We start from the raw sequence: 18,405 nt of genomic DNA, 5'->3' as shown, positions 1-18,405 counted from the left end.
CTCTGTAAAGTGCTGGATAGCGCTCAAATAAAAGTCAGATATTATCCATATTCCTCTCGAACTCGTTGATCTCTCTCCATCTTCATGGTGCCACTGTGGTCCAGTCTACTGTCATCTCTCCCTGAACCACTGCAGTAGTGTCCAAACAGGGTCCTATTTCCACTCTATTCTAGTACAGTCTCTACACAGCAGCCAGAGCGATCTTGTAACAGATACGACAACCTCATTCCACTGTACAAACACCTTTAAAATAGGTTTCTCATCACAATTAAAATGAGATTTAAACAGCTCCGACGTGATCTGGCCTGTGAAGTAGCTCTCGGACCTTCCTTGCACCATTCTCTCCCTCCTGTGCCCTTCTAGGCTCTGACATCTCCGTTCTTGAACCCCGCCTAGCTCTTTGCCATACAACAGGATTTGCAGATGCTGCTAGCTGTCTGTTCTGTAATGCACCTGTTCAGCCCCTCTCTTAGAAAGGCCTCCCCCTTGACTTTCTCATCAAAATGTGCTTTTCCTCACAGCTGTAATTATCTTATTTTCTCATTTATTGTCGGGTCCTACTAGCCCTGTAACCTTCATGGGGACAGGGACTTGTTTTACTGTATGTTCCCAGAATGAATGCAGACGGCAGATAAAGAAGGAATAAGTTATAGCCTGGCTGAGTGATACTTTCCCCATCTCCCTTTTATTATCCCCATTTTGTAGATGGGAAGGTGGAGATCCTTTCACAAGGCCTCCCAGTTCATCAGGATTCAAACCCAGGCAGTCTGGAGCCTGCCACCATCATTTAACCAAGCTCTTCTGCTTCCTTTGGGAACAGGAACCAAATTCGAACTTAAGGTGAGATGAGACAGTGTTTTGCAACAAGGTGGGCCCTAAAGTGAGAGTCTGGACTGGAAATCCAGAAGAAAGACCTGGATTCTTCCTCTCACGCTGGCCACTTAGCTGGGCAGCTGTGGAACATGCCTTCTCTGTCAGACTTACTTGTTCTCATTCATTTACTTTTGTTCCTCCCCATTTGCAATGTGGGAGGGCCTGATCCCGTATCCAGACTGTGAGGTCTCGGCCAGGTGCCAGGAGTAGGAACCAGACAGGGTCCTCCTGGCCCAGGGCTCTGCCTCCAGCTGCAGTTGACCCCAAAGGCGCAGGACAGACTGGGGGCTTTGACAGGTTTTCGTCACAGTCTTGGACATGGGTGAGACTTCCCACAAGAGAGCAAAGTGTTAGTACTTGGGGAGAAACAGTCATCCTTTAACCTGCAAATCTGTAGACGATACCAGCAGCTGTCTATTTTTATTTACTTTTTGTTTTTCATTTTGGATCAGTGGGTCTAGAAAAGTCAGTTCTCAAGAAAAGCACGGACAGTAGAGATGACAAAAGGAAAAGATGTTCAGCTGTGTTTAGTGTTTGCGTCTGACCTCTGTGTGTGGGAAAGACACGCTTACTGGGAAAATATCCTGGGCAGTTTACAAAAGGGTGGGGAAAGTTAACCTTAGCAGAATAAAGAATTCTGCAGTAGCCCCTTCCACTTCTCTATGGGGTATACGTTCCAAAACCCCCAGTGGATGCCCAAAACTACAGGTAGTACTGAACCCTCCCCCCCCACACACACACACTGTTCTTCCTATACAAACATACCCTTTTACTTAAAGGAAGCTCTTTATAGCTTCTCTGTGGCATATCCAAATTGCCGCCATCACTACCCTTGCACTCTGGAGCCAGTAAAAGAAGAGTCATTTGAACACAAGTACTATGATACCACGATTGTGGGTCTGCTGACTGAGATGGCTACTAAGTGACCAATGGTGGTGTGGACAGAGTGGAGATGCCGGACAAAGGAATGATTCACGTCCCAGTTGGGATGGAGCGGATGGTGTGAGATTTCATCACGCTACTCAGAATGTCATGCAATTAGATACTTCTGAATTGTTTATTTCTCTAATTTTCTATTTAATATTTTCGGACCATGGTTGACCTTAGGTAACAGAAAGAGCAGAAGGTGAAACTGTGACTACGGAGAAAACTACCATATGTTTTGTGACTGGTCTGGGCTTTCTTTTTTGACTTGTGTTTCTTTCTTGGACAGTGTGCCTTTTCAGTAAATCCTATTCTGTTACCCTACTTTCTAGGAAGCTCAAAGCACCTCCATTTTCGGGGCACTTTTAACCTTCCAGCTCCCCTCTTAGAAATACTGCCTAGCACGTCCTTCTCAAGTGAAGGCTTAGCTCAGGGTCTGGTATACAGTCAGTGCTCGGCTAGAGCTGACTCCTACGTTCAGAACAGAAGGAATACACATGGGGTGACTTCTGTGTGCCTGGCATTGTGCTGGGGCTTGTCCATACACGTCCTGCTCAGTCCCCGAGCAACTCTGCCTCCTGGTGACGCTTAGGCTCCCATCTCACTGGCTAGGGTTGGCTAAAGGCTTGCCCAGGGTTGGCTGTGAGTGAAGATGAACCCAGATGGGAATCTCAGATCCAGAAGAGACTTGCTGAGTGCGTTTCAGAACTGAGATGGTACATCAGGTGTCCTGACCCCAGAACCATCCACTACTCAGCTATATTAGTTTCCTGTGGCAGCTCTAACAAATGACAACAAACTCGGTGGCTTAAAACAACCGCAGTGTATTGTCTCTCAGTTTTGGAGGCCAGAAGTCTGAAATCAGTACCAGTGGGCTGAGACCAAGATGTCAAACGCACTCGCTCCCTCGGAAGCTCTATGGGAGACTCCTTCCTTGTTTCTTCCACCTTCTGGTGGCTGCAGGCGTTCCTGGGCGTATGGCCACATTGCTCCAATGTGTGCCTCGATCTTCATATTGCCTTCACCTCATGTGTATGTCAGAGCTTTTTCTGCCACTCTCTTATAAGGACATTTGTGATGGCTGTTAGTGACCACCCAGGTAATCCAGGATAATTTCCCCATTTGAAGATTCGTAGTCACATCTGCAAAAATCTTTTTTGCCAAATACGGTAACGTTGATAGGTTCCAGGAATTAGAACTTGATGTCTTTGGAGGCGGTTAGTCAGCCTACCACACCAGCTCGAGACCCCCACAGAGAATACTCATGGATCCTCTTCTGAGAGCTGATGTGGATGGCAGGAGGCAGGGCTGAATGAGAGTCACTCAGAGGGGTCACACTGCCCCAGCAAGGGAAGAACAGGAAGTTAGCAGGGGATCATTGTCTTCCTTGCAGAGGGAGGGGTACTTTGGCCAGCTTATGATAAGCATAAATTTGAGATGTTGGGACCACAGTTCATTCACTAATGCACTAAAAAGTTATTGAGCAGACACGGTAGACCCTGCCCTCTGGAGTTAAGTGTGCCTGGTATCTTTCCCTGTCCTACTCCTAGCCTTCCTTATGGGTAAAACCCACTACAGGGAAAAGGACAGGTTCTGTGACTCTGTGCGTTCTAGGAGGTGACAGGGCTTGTCTCCTGTTGGATGCTTGGCCTGCTGCCTTGTACAGGTGGCCTGTGGTGGCAGGATGGGCAGACTGGCCAGCCATGAAATCTGAACACAAACTGGCTGCTAATTAGAGGCTTGTCAGGTCGAAGGAATCCAGTCCCATGGCGCTCTCAGCATTAACATACATTTTCTTTTAAAATGTAAAAGCACATCCTGTATTTCTCACAGTGTGAATGGCTTTTCAGTGTGCTTAGGATAGAGTGACCAGCCATGCCTCTTTCCTCCCCTCCCACCATGCTCCCAGGACACAGAATGTCCTTCCGCCAGCCCACCAGCTCTTTCCTGCCTGAGTCTTGCCAGCGAGTTTCCCTCTGCTGTGATTCACTTACTCCCACTCTGACTCTGCCATCCCCTACCAGCTTTCCTGTCTCAGCCTAAAGGGCACTTCTCTCATTACAGTTACAAAGCTTTGATTAAATATGTGTGTGTTAATTGCATAAGAGTTTTCTCCCTGCGGACAGGAGTCTAAGACTTTTTAGTTCAACCAGTCCATACCACATAGCAAGCATACCCTAAATATATGAGTATGTTGAATAAATAAAAAATTTAATAAAAATTTTTTATTAAATAAATTTTTTTTTTTAAATCAAAGAAAACATCAGAAATAGTTGATGAAAAGAAAGATTTAACATTCATGATACATCCATGCTAGGTAAAAATCTTTACCATTACATATGTTTTAGAAGATTTTTTTTTATTAGAAAAGTTTATAATGTTTATAAAATCTACATATAGTCTAATCAGTTTTATGAAATTTGTGTATATTTTCTAGAAAATATATCGAAATATTGTCTATGGATTGTGAAGTTATACAATAATTGTTGTCTTGTTTTACATTTTTTTCCAAGTTTTATGTATTTTTTAATGAAAACATATAATTTTATTTTCAAAAAAGAAAGTTAAAATATCAGGGAGGGTCTTTTGAGCCGTCTGGTATCTTGGCCCTTTCTTGTATGCAGCCCTAATCTTTTACTGACATATTATGGGCTTCCAGGCTCACTGGGAATGAATTGGAAGTCCCTACTAGAATGATTTAACCAATTAACTTATTCATTAACTGCCATGGCATCTTATATATGCTGGACAAAAGATTTAGAATAATCCTTATTATGGGCTGGACAAAGGGAGTGTTTGAAATCCCTCTCATTCCTTGCCAGCCTTTCTCACGGAATTCCCACAGGGACTAATGCCCAGAAAAAAGGGGCAAAGTGGCGTTAGAGTCTTTGAAAGAAGAGTGAGTTCAAGGCAGCCCCAGAGGCACAACCAGACCAGAATTCCCATGAAGCATGCACGTGTTTACTAATTATCCCAGACTTTCAGCTGCATTTATCTCCTTTGTCATGCTCTCGTAGAGTTTGTTAAAAATTTATTGTAGCATTATGTCTTTGTATATACTATAGCTATTTTTTTGAATTTAACCTGTCATGATTTTTTTCCTATTAAACCACCAAAAGTAAATTTTAGAAATAATTTCTATTAGTGAATCTGTGACAAAACTAGTGTCTTCGTGTAGAATAAATCATTCCAACCCTTTTGGAAGACTTGTTGGTAAAGTTCATACCCTTGCATCAATGATGCCGTTTTTGAACTGTTCCCTTAAGGACATGATCCAAGATGAGAAAAAATTTTCATACGTAAAGGTAGGATTACACTGTCAACTGTAGTAGAGAAAATTTGGAAACAAGGTGAAATAAATCTCTGACAGTAAGGGAATGGGTTTTCTACAACAGTCGGCCAGCCAAACTCAGATTGAAAATATATATATTTTAAATGTTATGTTGTGCCTATCTGGTCAATTAATCTATGACAAGGAAGCAAGAATATACAGTGTGGTAAAGCCCATCTCTTCAATAAATGGTGTTGGGAAAACTGGACAGATACGTGCAAAAAAATGAAACTAGACCAATTTCTTACACCATTACCAGAATAAACTCAAAATGGATTAAAGACTTAAATGTGAGACTCGAAACCATTAAATTCCTAGAAGAAAACATTGGCAGTAAACTCTCTGACATTGCTCTTAGTAACATTTTTGTTGTTGTTGTTGATCTCCTTGGGCAAGGGAAACAAAAGAAAAAATAAACAAGTTAGATTACATCAAACTGAAATATTTTTGCATGGCAAAGGAAACCATCAACAAAACATAAAGACAAGGGGTGGCTGGTTAGCTCAGTTGGTTAGAGCGTGGGGCTAATAACACCAAGTTTGCCGGTTCCATCCCTGCATGGGCCACTGTGAGCTGTGCCCTCCTTTAAAAAAAAAAAATCAATTGAATTAAAAAACAAAAAACCCCATAAAGACAACCTACCAAATAGGAGAAGATATTTGTCAATGATGTATTTGATCAGGGGTTAATATCCAAAATATATAAAGAACTCATACAACTTTACACCAAAAAATCCAATTAAAAAATGAGCAGAGGAACTGAAGAGACATTTCTCCGGAGACAGATGGCCAATAGACGTGTGAAAGGTGCTCAATGTCACTAATATCAGACAAATGCAAATTGAAAATCACAATGAGATATCACCTCACACCTATCAGAATGGCTATCATCAGTAAATCAACAAACAGCAGTGCTGGCGAGGATGTGGAGTAAAGGGAACCCTCCTGCACTGTTTGTAGGATTGCAAATCTGTGCAGCCGCTATGGAAAACAGTATGGAGGGTCTTCAAAAACTTAAAAATAGAAGTACCTTATGACCCAGCAATTCCACTCTGGGTATTTATCTGAAGAAATCCAAAACACTAACTTGAAAAGATATATGCACCCTATGTTCATTGCAGCATTACTTAAAAGAGCCAACATATGGAAGCAACCTAAGTGTCCATTGATAGGTGATTGTAAAAAGAAGAGATTGGTGGTACATATATACAATGGAATATTATTTGGCCATGTTGTTACCATTTGCAATAATAACATGGATAAACCTAGAAGGTGTTATGCTAAGTGAAATAAGTCAGACAGAGAAAGACAAATATCATGATTTCACCTATATGTAGAATCTGAAAAAAAACAAAACAAATGAACAAACAAAACAGAAACAAACTGAAATACAGAGAACAAACTGATGGCTCCAAATGGGAGGGGAGTTTAGGAAGGCTGGATGAAAAAAAGTGAAGGGATTAAGAAATACAAATTGGCAGTCACAAAAAAGTCACGGGGATGTAAAGTACAGCATAGGAATACAGTCAATAATATTGTAATAATTGTGTAGGCTGCCAGGTGGGTACTAGACTTGTGGGGGTGATCACTTTGTAAGTTATATAAATGTCTAACCACACTATGCTGTACACCGAAAACTAATGTAATAGTGAATGTCAACTGTAATGGCAAAGTAAAAAAAAATGTTGTGGCTAATGTTACATAGTTAGGCCTATGACGATTGCATCCGTGCTTAACATATGTAGATATACATAGACTTTTTTTCTTGTCATTATTCCCTAAGCAATACAGTATAACAACTATCTATAGCATTTACATTGTATTAAGTATTATAAGTAATCTAGAGATGATTTAAAGTATACAGGAGGATATATAAGTTATATGCAAATGTTACTCCATTTTATATAAGGGACTTGAGCATTTGTGGATTTTGGTATCTGCGGGGCAGGGGTGTCCTGGAACCATTCCCCAGTGAATACAGAGGGACGACTATAATTGTGTTCACTCAATGGGCTAAATGCAGCCATTTGAAATGATGGTTTTCAATAACAGAGGACAGATATAAAATGTTTATCACCTTAGATTCAGTTTCTACATTGGTGTGTGGGTGTATATACAGAAAGTGTCAAAAGAAATGTTTACATATTTTAAGAAAGGAAAAAACTGCATTAAAATTGTCATGCAATGAATGATGCTAACATTCATTTGATTAACGCCATCTTTTGAGCAAACGTCATACTACACATTGCTACCGTAATTCAATTCAACTTCGAAAAGTAATACATAGATAACGTCTCTTAAAATGTGTATGTTATTTTGGCACCCCTATATATACCCCATACATATATATATGTATATACATTTATATGTACATATATATACACATACATATATATGTATGTATATATGTATACATATGTATACATATGTATATATGTGTATATATGTATGTATATATATGTATAAAGATTTATGTGACAAGTGACTTTGTCACATAAGGACACAGATGTCCTCCCCACACACACCTTCATCCCTGCAAAAGTGCACATGGAACCTTCCTGCCGGTATCCTTCTTAATTATGTATGAATAACCACATGTGATTTGAAGGGGTCAATGTGTCACAGAGTGGAAAAATTAATCTTTGAAGATTTCTATTCTCAAGGAGTACCCATCATTTCCCTGAATTTTATCTTGGCGAATCATCAAATGACCCTTGGCTCTGGCTTGAATTCATGGAAATCACCATCTCCATCTCACCCATTGAGTTGGGTGGCCAAACATTGATTGATCCTGGTCCACCATCCCTGGAGTGCCTGTGTGTCCCCTCTCTCCCGCCTGATCCCATGGTCCAGCCCTGGGCACCCCTCCACCCTGAATGTCCTGGCATACTTGCTTTCCTCTGGCTTGGAATTCATGGAATGGAAAGTAATTGCTAGGAATCAGGCCCTTGAGCTTTGAAATTAATATCTTTGCCTTTAACTTACTGATTTCATGGAGATAACGTTTATCTCCATGGTGTGTTGGGCCTGTATGTAAGGGTCATCCAACGGAGGAATCATCCACCTCACCAAATTTTACATTTTAGATTTACAAAATTGTTTTTATTTAGTAAAATGACAATTTATATTGCTGGAGAACGTGCAGGAATTTGGTAATTTCATATGCTGTCCCTACCTCCTTCTTCTTTCCCTCTGTGTTGACCTGCTGATTTTCTCCTCACCTTCTCTCTGAAATGCTCCCCAGTCCACCCACCCACCCACTCAGCTATCGATTTGCAAATCCATCCATCCATCCATCCATCCATCCATCCATCCATCCATCCTCCTATAGCTGTTTATTGAGCATCTACCATCTATCAGGTATTTTCTAACCACTACACATATATTAGTGAACAAAAAAGACAAAAAATATCTTCCCTTACATATATATTTAATGTCTTTTTTACATGTACATTTTTCATTAAAAAACCCCCGCAAAACAGCCCCAATGAAAAAAGGCAAAAACTTCCTATACTACGCAGTCAGTTCTTCGGAAATGCCTCCATGAATATACTTTATTGGCTTTCTGACTGATTCCCCACTAGGCTGTGAAAGCAGGACTCCTGCCTCAGTCAGCTTGTACCCACACCACCAAGGCTCACCATTCATCTCCCTTGTGTATAATGCTGTAAGTTAATGTATCAAAAGGAAGAAGTAATGTGGAACCTTATATGTATTAAGAATCCACTGCATGCCAAGCCCCGTATCTTCATGAGCTTGTATATTCTGCCAAACAAGCCTATGTTCCCATTTTATGGCAGAGGAAACTGAGGCTTCGATAAGTCAAACGACTTGTCCAAGTTCTCAAATCAAGATTCACACCCAGTTCTACCTGATTTTGTCACAGTCCTCTCTGCTTCTGTTATTGGCTCTGAGAAAAAAGTCAGTTTCTGATTTCACGTGAGTAATTAGCAGCGGAGCGATGGACCTCATATCCCTACTCAACACCTTTTCTCATTCCCTGTAGGAACCCTGGGAAGGGAGAAGGCTGGTTCTACCGAAAGAGCAGGGGTTTTGTGGTCCCGACACAGCAACGCTACCCGCAACATGTAATTTTTACCTCCCCTTCTTGCAGATTCTCTTATTACATTTTACTGCAAAAGAAAATAGTCCTGCTATCCAAGTCCCATCATGTGGGTCTTGACTTTATTACAAACTCTGGGATGTCTAGTAAGTATTGGATTGACCTTTCGAGATTGAGATTGGAAAAAATAAAAATAAAATCACCACTCAAAACATATTTCATAAGCTGGCATAATGACACAAAAGTTAGTCTGTCTATGTCAAACTTTTTGTGACCCTTGTAAAATCCAGGAAGTTCATGTGTGCATGACTGGGGAGAGGCAGAGCAGGAGCCCAGGAGACGCTGATCCGTCTCTCTAAGGATTCATTGCATTTCCAAGTCCAAGTTCTAGCACTGACTTCTTGGAACTCTTCCTTTGTTAGTGGAAGCTGCCATTCATAGCCACCTTTCATCCTTGCACCCTTGCTAAATGCTGCTTGGGACTTTTGCCCCAGTTATCTATCAGGACACAAGTATAATTCTGAGCTCGGGAGGTAAAATAAAGTCTCTTTTCTCCAGAATTACAGGGGGCTGGGGACGTGGGTGATCACATGTGCTATAAGCATTCCCCAGAGGTTTCTACCTTCACTAGTAATAACCATCATCATATGAACAGCTCATGTTTCCTTTGTGCCTTTTCTCAAAGAATGCAACAAAGTTGGGAACCACAGTTGCCTAGCTTGTCTGAAAGCACACTTCAGGGAAGATGCTGCTAGGAGAGGAGGAGCAGAGATCTGGACAGACCCTTCATATAGATTTTCTCCTTCTAGAACAGGAAGTAAAAGGGCGGGGGGACTGTGAGTGACTCAGCAGAACTTGGAGCCAACTGTGAGTGCTGTGTTTACAGGCATGTTATGGTGTTGTCTTAGTACTGAGTCCTGTAACAAGCTGGTAAAGGTATTTTTTACACATTGGAGCCCTAGAACTGAGACCAGAGGGCTTCCAACCATGTGACCAAGAACAAGTTTGACTCTTCTCCAGCTCCTGTTTCTTAGAAGTATTCGATGAACTTGTGATGTGAAAGCACCTTGAAACTATAAGATGACCCTGTATCATGATTATTATTAAGATTCTTGTTCTTGGGGCCAAGGGGCCAGCAAATAATCCTAATTTTATTGATCAAGTCAGGCAGTGTGACCTGGTAGGTACAGGCCCTGGAGCAGGAGTCCTGGGACTGGGGTTTAAGGCCTGTCTGGTGGTTACCGTAGTTACTGGGTGGTCTTGGGTGGGCCATTTCCCTTTTCTGAGCTCTCTTCTTCAACATGTGAAATGGAGGCCACTTCTGAGTCTTGAGGTTTGTGTTTGAATTAGATTCAAAGATGGGAGTGAAAGTGCTTTGCAAATTGTAGAGCTTTATCTGCACACTCTTGAGATGAGGGAGAATATTGAGAGAGACATTTTGACTGTTCCTGCAAGACTTACTATTAAATTAAATCAATTAATGGTTGGGAAATCTAGTCACACACACCCCTTCATCTCTACTTGCCCTGCTCTTCTTGTATTTAATTGGTCAGGGTTCAGTCCTAACTTTTAAAACAGTGCCCATCCCCAACCCTCCTTTTGTTCTCTATCTCTGTTATTTTTCTCCCTAGCAGTCATCACTCCCTGACATTATACAGGGAACCCCCATGTAACACGGTTGCTAGGTTCCTATAAATGCCATGTTATGCGAATCTGTGTTATATGAAACAAAAAACGAGTACAAAAAAGGGGGTTAGGTTCCAAAAATTTGAAAAAGATACCATTATATTTTTATAATTAAGAGAAATATCTTTATTAAAGCAATTTTCACCAAAAGTATAACATATTAACATGTATTACATAATGTTTTCTTCGTCATCACTACTAAGCTTTTATTACGTTCCACGTTGTTCGGGGCTTTTTCTAATTCTCAAATCGTGTTAGAGTGAACAATTCTCGAACTGTGTAAGAGCGAAACCGTGTTATAGAAGTGCTGTGTTATACGGGAGTTACCTATGTTTTAATCTGTTCATTGTTTGTCTGCGATCTAACCTCCCCCCATTAGAATGTAAGCTCCATGAGAGTAAGGGTGATATCTCATTTTTCATTGCTGTATCCCCAGGCCTGGAATCGCATCTGCTAGTATATATAGTAGGTACTTATTTGTGGAATGAAAGGATGTTGGCATTGTTATTCTGCCCGCCATAAGAAGCCTCTCTTTGAAAGGAAGATAATCCACTAGTAAACAAGGCAGAGCCTGGTATAGAAAGGCTTAATCTGGAAATTTTACTGCCCTCATGAGCCACAGACACGTACAATGCTGGCTGGAGTACATGGTCCTGGGAAAGCTTTTCTCACTCTCAGCCTCATTCCTGAATAACCTAGACTGAAGTCGCAAATTGACTATAAAGCCTTTATAAATTTGTGAGTGCCCTGCTCTCAACCCCTGTTTCCTTAGGTATTGAGTGGAGAGGAGACTACCAGCTTTATTACGTCTTCATATCACTGAGACCAGTGATCATGGTGGTTAGTGTGGGTTCTAGAGTTTCTCGAGAGGAGGGTTTGCTAGGGATGGGGGATGGGGAGGAAGTCATGGGGACACTGGACACCTTAGCAGTGAGAGAGGAGAAACTACGGTTTTCTGAGAACCTATTATGGCCTGGGCTTGGCCCATGGATCAGGAGTGCCATATGCATCCAATTAAAATCTTACACTCCCTCAAAGGGGTGGGGTCAGGACCCTACCTCACAAGGAGACCGCTGAGGTTTAGAGAAGATCCAGTAGCTTGGTGGAGTCCCACAGCTGCCATTTGATAGAGGAGGACTTGCCACCAGGTCAGTCTGATTTCCAGGCCCTTGACATCCCACTGGGTCCCAGGAGCTTCCTTGGAACATGTCGTGGAGCATGCTGCCATCTCAGTATAAGTCTCTGCCCCTAGGGGGTGAAAGGACAGAGCAACAGCCACCAACAATGAGATAGGTCCACGCTCCGGCTGTTTTTAGACTTCACATGCTGAAGTCATTCCCCTCTCCCACATGTTTGAAGTCAAGCCTTTTGTTTCTGAGTATTCTTTTAAAACAGGTATTATTTTGTGTTCAGATATTTTTAATTTACATTGATGATAGTGCGCGACAGACCTCAGTCTCTTTCCTGCTTTTTTTCTTTTAGCGCTTAATTTTTAAAGATCCGTCTGTGTTGCTGTGTATACAGTTTAGCCCTTGGTTTCTAACTTCTGCAAAATAGTCTCTGTGTGCCTTCACTATGTTTTATGTATGCATTCCCCCAGAGAGGGACAGGGGGACGGTTTCCCGCTCCAGCCACTGTGAACATCACCACGGTGAATATCCACGTACGTACTATCAACAGACCCATGTGAGAATTAGTCAGTTGTTGCACTTACCTTGACTCAGTACTTCCAGATAGTTCTTCTCAAGGCTGCCCCAATCTGCACTCACCCTGACATCAAGCTTCCTATTTCCCATATCTCCTCATAGCCTCTGACACTTAGGGTGGAACGTTTTACTTTTTTGCCAATCTGATAGGTGCAGTCATAGTTCATTGTGTTTTTTTGTTGTTGTTGTTATTTGTTGATTTGCTTGTTTTTATTTCTTTGACTCTAAATAAGTTTGAATAGCTGCATAGCATGTTGACCTTTGGGGTTTTTCTTCATTGAGTTATATCTTCATATCCTTTGTCCCTTTGTCATTTGCGGTTCCTGACATTTTCTTGTTCACTGAAAGGAGTTCCTGGTATATTCTAAATATTAATTAATCCATTGTCACTTTTAGACAAGTATCTTCTCCCAAATTATAGTCATCTATGAATTTTGTTAAGCAAAACACTTTAATTCCAGGATTGTCCAATTCATCACTTGGAATCTGTGCGTTTGCGGGTTTCGGGAAGTCCTGTCCTATCAGCAGGTCACAAACGTGTTCTCTGTTTTCTTCCACTGACTCGTGGAGGCAGAGGGAGCATCAGCCTCGTGCTCCCGCTAGCAGAAGACTCACGTTTATCAATCCCAGGCTGACAGGGAGAGTGAAGAGTTGTTTTTTTTTCTTCCCTTCAAAGGACCCCATAAGCCAATAGGAAGGCAACTAGGCAGAGAGGCTTTAAGTAAATTTTCCATTTTTTAATTTTTCTGAACTTCGGGGGTGCTCAGACCTTACATCACGGAGACAACAGTTAATGGGCAGAGGTGTCCCTTGGGAGCTTTGCTGCTCTAACATCTTGAGATTAGGAGGCCTGTGGCCTCCGTTTCCACTCCAGTCTGATAAGCCCTGCTGTTGGGCACAGAGGTGCCTGTGGAATTCAACGTCACTAGGAAACAGGGAGCGAGACAGGCCTGTATCATCTTGATAACGGCTTGGTGGGCCCAGTGCTCTATCTTAGTGGGCCCATCTCTGTATAGAAGGACCCCAGTGGGATGAGAGCAAGAGCCTGGCTCAGTGAATCACGGGCCTCTGTCGTTTGCTGGGCTTCTCTCCCAGGGTCCATTCCTTATGCACATCTGTTCTACATGATGACAAATCCTAAGACATCAAAGCAGGATAGGGGTAGCTTGAATGTTACCCTGCCTGGTGTCCTTCCCTTCCTGATGGGGAAACAGACCAAGAGTGAGGAAGTAGCTTAGGGAATATCACACCCCTTGTGAGTGGGAGACTCAGAGCTTGAACCCAGGCTTCCTAACCCCAAGCCACAGCTCTGACTGCTCCACTTGGAAAGATCCCAGGCTTTGGAGACAGACAATCCTGGAATTGAACCTAACGAACACTTGTTAAGTTAATAATTATATAAATAAATGTTGTATTTGCCACTGTGGTAAGGTGCTTTAGATGACATATATTCAGAGCTATGAGATCTTGGTGTAATTTGACCTAGTCTCAGATCAGAAAAGGTTCTAGAAGGAAATGGTCTGAAGTCTACAGATGAGTTCAGCTTAAGTTGGTGGTGGATGGGGCCTTGTTGGATGGATGGATAGATGGATGGATGAATGACTGAGAGCCTGAGTTTAAGAGGTTGGTTGTTTTCTTACCCTGTTCTTTCTCATTCTTGGCCAGGGAGGACTGCTGGTAAACTACTAAATCTGGCAGAGCATGAGGAAAGGAAGATCTCTTTCCCTGAATATCAATCCTTTCAGTGTTTCACTTAAAGCTGAGCACCTCTTTTATTGAAGTACTCACCTCTGTCCCTATCCACTTCTTTGAATGCTACCACTGGTCCTTGGGAAGGGACGATACAAAAGACAAAAAGGAAAAGCAGTGTTTGTTAATCATGCTGCAATGTAATGCTTCTCTCTGAAACTCGGAACATGGGAAATTATACACGCTGATTTCATCCAGTACTTAATGAACGGGTGACAGGCTGCAATTGAAGAGGCTTCAGTGGGTTAAGTGCCGTAAACCTTTGCCCAGGTTCTTAAGCCCTTCTGGGATACCTCTGAGACCAGTAGGTAATTTAGTAGTGTCCTTTTGCGTGACTCCTAGCCCTGCCAGCTACTGGGACAATTCCCAGACAAAAAAAGATTTCATTCCCAGGTAGGATGTGGCCTGTTCTTTTGTTGTCTAGGGACCTGAGACTGTTAGGAGAAAAGAGGGGTGGGGAAGAGATTCTGTAAAGAAATAAAAGTAGGCAGAATGGCCTCGTATGCATTACAAATGCTGTAGCTCCTCAACAAAGCTGGTCACTGGAATTGGGGAGAATAAAAGGACAAAAACTAACATTTACTTGGCATTTCCTGTGGACTAGGTACCTGTTGCCTCTGAATTTATTGACTCCCCACATCTCTGTGAGACAGATGTCGTCATTCCCATTGTACAGGTGGGGAAATTAGGCTAATTAACTTGACTAATACAATGACAATGATGATGATAAATAGTAGTTAATATTTATGTGCCAGACACTGTTCTCAACTCTTGCCGTGTATTAACTGATTTAATCCTTGCAATAACCCTGTAGGGTATGTGCTGTCATGATGTGCATTTTTCAGCTTGAGAAAGTAAGGCATAGAAAGGTTAGATATCTTGCCCTTAGCTAGTAAATAGCAGAACTGGGATTACAACAAAAGTAGAGGGGCTCCAAAGCCCGTGCTTTTAAGGACACTGGGATGGAGGTTGGAAAGCTGGTCTGACGTACTCTAAAAATCCTTGCCCTTTCAAGCACACCCTGCTGCCCTGCTTCTTGATAAGGATATTACTGTTACAAACAGTATTATAGGCAACCATTTACTGAGGCCTGGTCGAGAGCTGGCACTGTACTTGTTGCTTCACATTGCTGTGTATTTAATTCTCACGATCCTCTGATGAGGTAGGTGGAGACTGAAGCTCAGAGAGGTCAAGTGATCTGTCCAAGGTCACCCCGTTAATTGTGGCTCTGGGCCACTTTCTAGATGGTTTCAGTTGATGGCTCATTTCATTACATTATAAAACTGTTCCTGGAGGCTTGATGTGTTGGATGAACGAACAGTGGTTCAACAAACAGTGAGTGGCTTCTTCTGGTTAGTTGTTCTGGGTGAGGCTTGTGCTGCAGGGATAGACATGAGACCTGCCTAGGAGTCCTGCTCTAGAGGAGCCCCTAATCTTGGGGGGAGGGAGAGGGCACACTTAGGCCTTGGTGCCAACTCCTCCCTCCAGGGTACAGCACACTGGAAATGGTAGGACTTGGCCTCTCTCAGTACCATTCTGGCTCTCTTTTGACTGAAGAAACGGCAGCTTCCACCTGCTTTGGTCAGATCTAGTTACAGCCAGAGACTATCTCTATTATTATTGCTATTAATCTGACACAGACAAGGTTTGAAACTCTTGATCCTGAGAAATGAAAGACCCCCCAAAAGAAAAAGAAAGATCAATAACCATCCAAATTGTCGCTTTCTGCAGGCTTCAAGGAAGAAATTGTTGGGTTCTTTTTTTTCCTTTTCTTTTCTTCTTCTTCTTCTTTTTTTTTTTTTTTTGGTTAAAGCAGGCCATTTGAATGTCACATTTGTTCTGTCTCCTTGTTCTTTTCTTCCAATAATTTGGGTCAAAATGATGATGAAATTGCTCCATTTTTGGGTGATTTCAGCAGGCCGTTGACACATTGGATTAGTATAAATAGGTTATTTCCAAAGCCCCAATTCATAGAGCCAAGAAAATTATACGCAAATAAATAATTATATACATATTTTCACAAGTAGTTATTGACATAATGATGGCAATTCTTCCATTGTACCTAATCAATAACAGATGTGCATCAGGGAAGGTGTGATATGTATTAACTGCTGGCAGGAGAAATAGATGTTTAAAGGAACCATTTACTTAGACACTCCTGGAGAGAGAGGGAGGGAGGCAGGAAGGGAGAGAGAATGAAAATAATCTTGCACCATACTGTGCAAATGTCCTCTTTCTGGCTGACTCATGGGAAGTAGCTGCTTGTAAAGAAACCCTCCAATGGGAGTATCAGGGCTTCTAGCAGACATGCATATATTAAGGTCAGAAGGAAAGGAAAAAAAAGCAGCATTTATTGAGCAGGCATTCCTTTGCAAATATTTGCACATAGATTTGCTCATTTTATCTTCCCAATTTTGCCAAGCTAGTGAGGCCTCGATTCTCTCATTTTCCAGATAAGGAAATGAAGACCCAAAGCCCAGGAAAGGCTTGTCTAAGGTGATCCAATTAATTTGCCCCAGAATCAGGATGTGAACCCAGGTTTAAAAAATTCCAAACTGTCGTTTCTATCTTTTGTAACACTATTTTTCCCTGAGCTGTGTAAATGCACCTGCCTTATTACTTTTTTTGATTCCAGGGAGAAGAAAATATTGATAAGTCTTGGATGAGAGCTGTGAGTGGGTGACTAGTCATTGATTGATGTGTGATCTTGTGCCTGCTGGCAGAGCTGTGGAATGAATGATAGAACTTTTCTGTAGTGACTTGTATCATTCATTCATTCATCAGCCATTTACCATAATTTGATTTCTCCTGTGTTTAGATATATTTCAGCTGCTGGCTAATCTTACTGGGCCTAGATATACCAGGGGGAACAGAACACATCTCCTGTCCTCAAGGAACTTACCGTGAATTGGGGAGGCGGGAGAGGGGCAGGGAAGTTGAACACCAGATACAAGATAGTGGAGGAGCAGGGATGGGATTAATGTCATGTCCAGAGGTGAAAATTGCCTACAGGTTACATTTCTCTGGGAGTAGAGTGACGATCACACCATGAGAGGCTTGAGGGAACAGTGGATTTACATTTCCCATATATTAGTCCAAGGCACCCCCTCAAACCGGGTATGTGCCTAGTCTCCAGGGTCTGGTAGGTTCCTTACACCACCTTAGTCTCTCTTTCACTTTTCCAGTCTCCACAAACTGTACAGTTGAAACTGCATGTGCAACAAATCTCCTAGGATGTACCGCCCTCATTCAGGGTAGCAAATGTCATGGTCAAGTTGCTCTGAGTGCCTGGGGGAGCCCTGACCAGCCTGGGCCTTCATCAGGAAGCTGACCTGGAGAAGGGGAAACCTTCCTGAGAAGGTTTCTGTTGATGAGGGGAAAGCTCTGTACCTCCACAAACGCTGCCCTGAGTCATCAGTGGAGATCCTTCCAGTGTTGGGTAGTGGACTGGGGCACTTGTGAGGAGGTTCTGTGGAGAGAGCAAAGTCTGTAAAATGGGCACATGAGTGCTTGTTGTGCAGGTTGTTTTGAGGATTAAACATGCCAGTAATGTAGAGGGTCTAGACCTGTGCCATCTCACAGGATAGCCACGAGCTCTTTGTGGCTCTGGAGCACTTGAAGTGTGGCTACTCCAAATTGAGATGTTCTGTAAGTGTAAAATACACATCAGATTTCAAAAACTTGGTACCAATTAAAAAAAAATAATGATTCCCAGTAATAATTTTATATCGATTACATATCGAAATAATACAATTTTAAATATACTGGGTTAAATAAAATCTCTTATTAAATTAATTCCACCTGTTTCTCTTTACTTTTTTTTGAAAAGATTGGAACTCACTGTCTTCCTCCTGGACAGCGCTGTTCTAGACCAGGATCTGCCAATTATAGCTTAGGGGACAAATCTGGCCCGCTGACTGCTATTCTACGGTCTGTGTGCTAGCTAAGGACGGTTTTTACATTTTAAATGTTTGGGGGGGGGGAAATCAAAAGAAAAGGAATACTTGTGACATGTGACAACCGTATGACATTCAAATGTTGGTGTCCATAAATAAAGCTCTGTTGGAGTACAGC

General features: G+C 42.1%; 1 protein-coding gene across 11 annotated transcripts in view; it reads left to right on the top strand.

The window, feature by feature from the left end:
• TENM4 (teneurin transmembrane protein 4) overlaps positions 1–18,405 on the top strand; it is a 985,233-nt gene that overhangs the window by 310,713 nt on the left and 656,115 nt on the right. The window lies entirely within an intron of this gene.

This window comes from Rhinolophus hipposideros (assembly GCF_964194185.1).
Source record: "Rhinolophus hipposideros genome assembly, chromosome: 10".
In the NCBI taxonomy this organism is placed as follows: domain Eukaryota; kingdom Metazoa; phylum Chordata; class Mammalia; order Chiroptera; family Rhinolophidae; genus Rhinolophus; species Rhinolophus hipposideros.
Note: the sequence above shows the minus strand (reverse complement) of the source record. Positions and strands in the feature narration are given on the sequence as shown.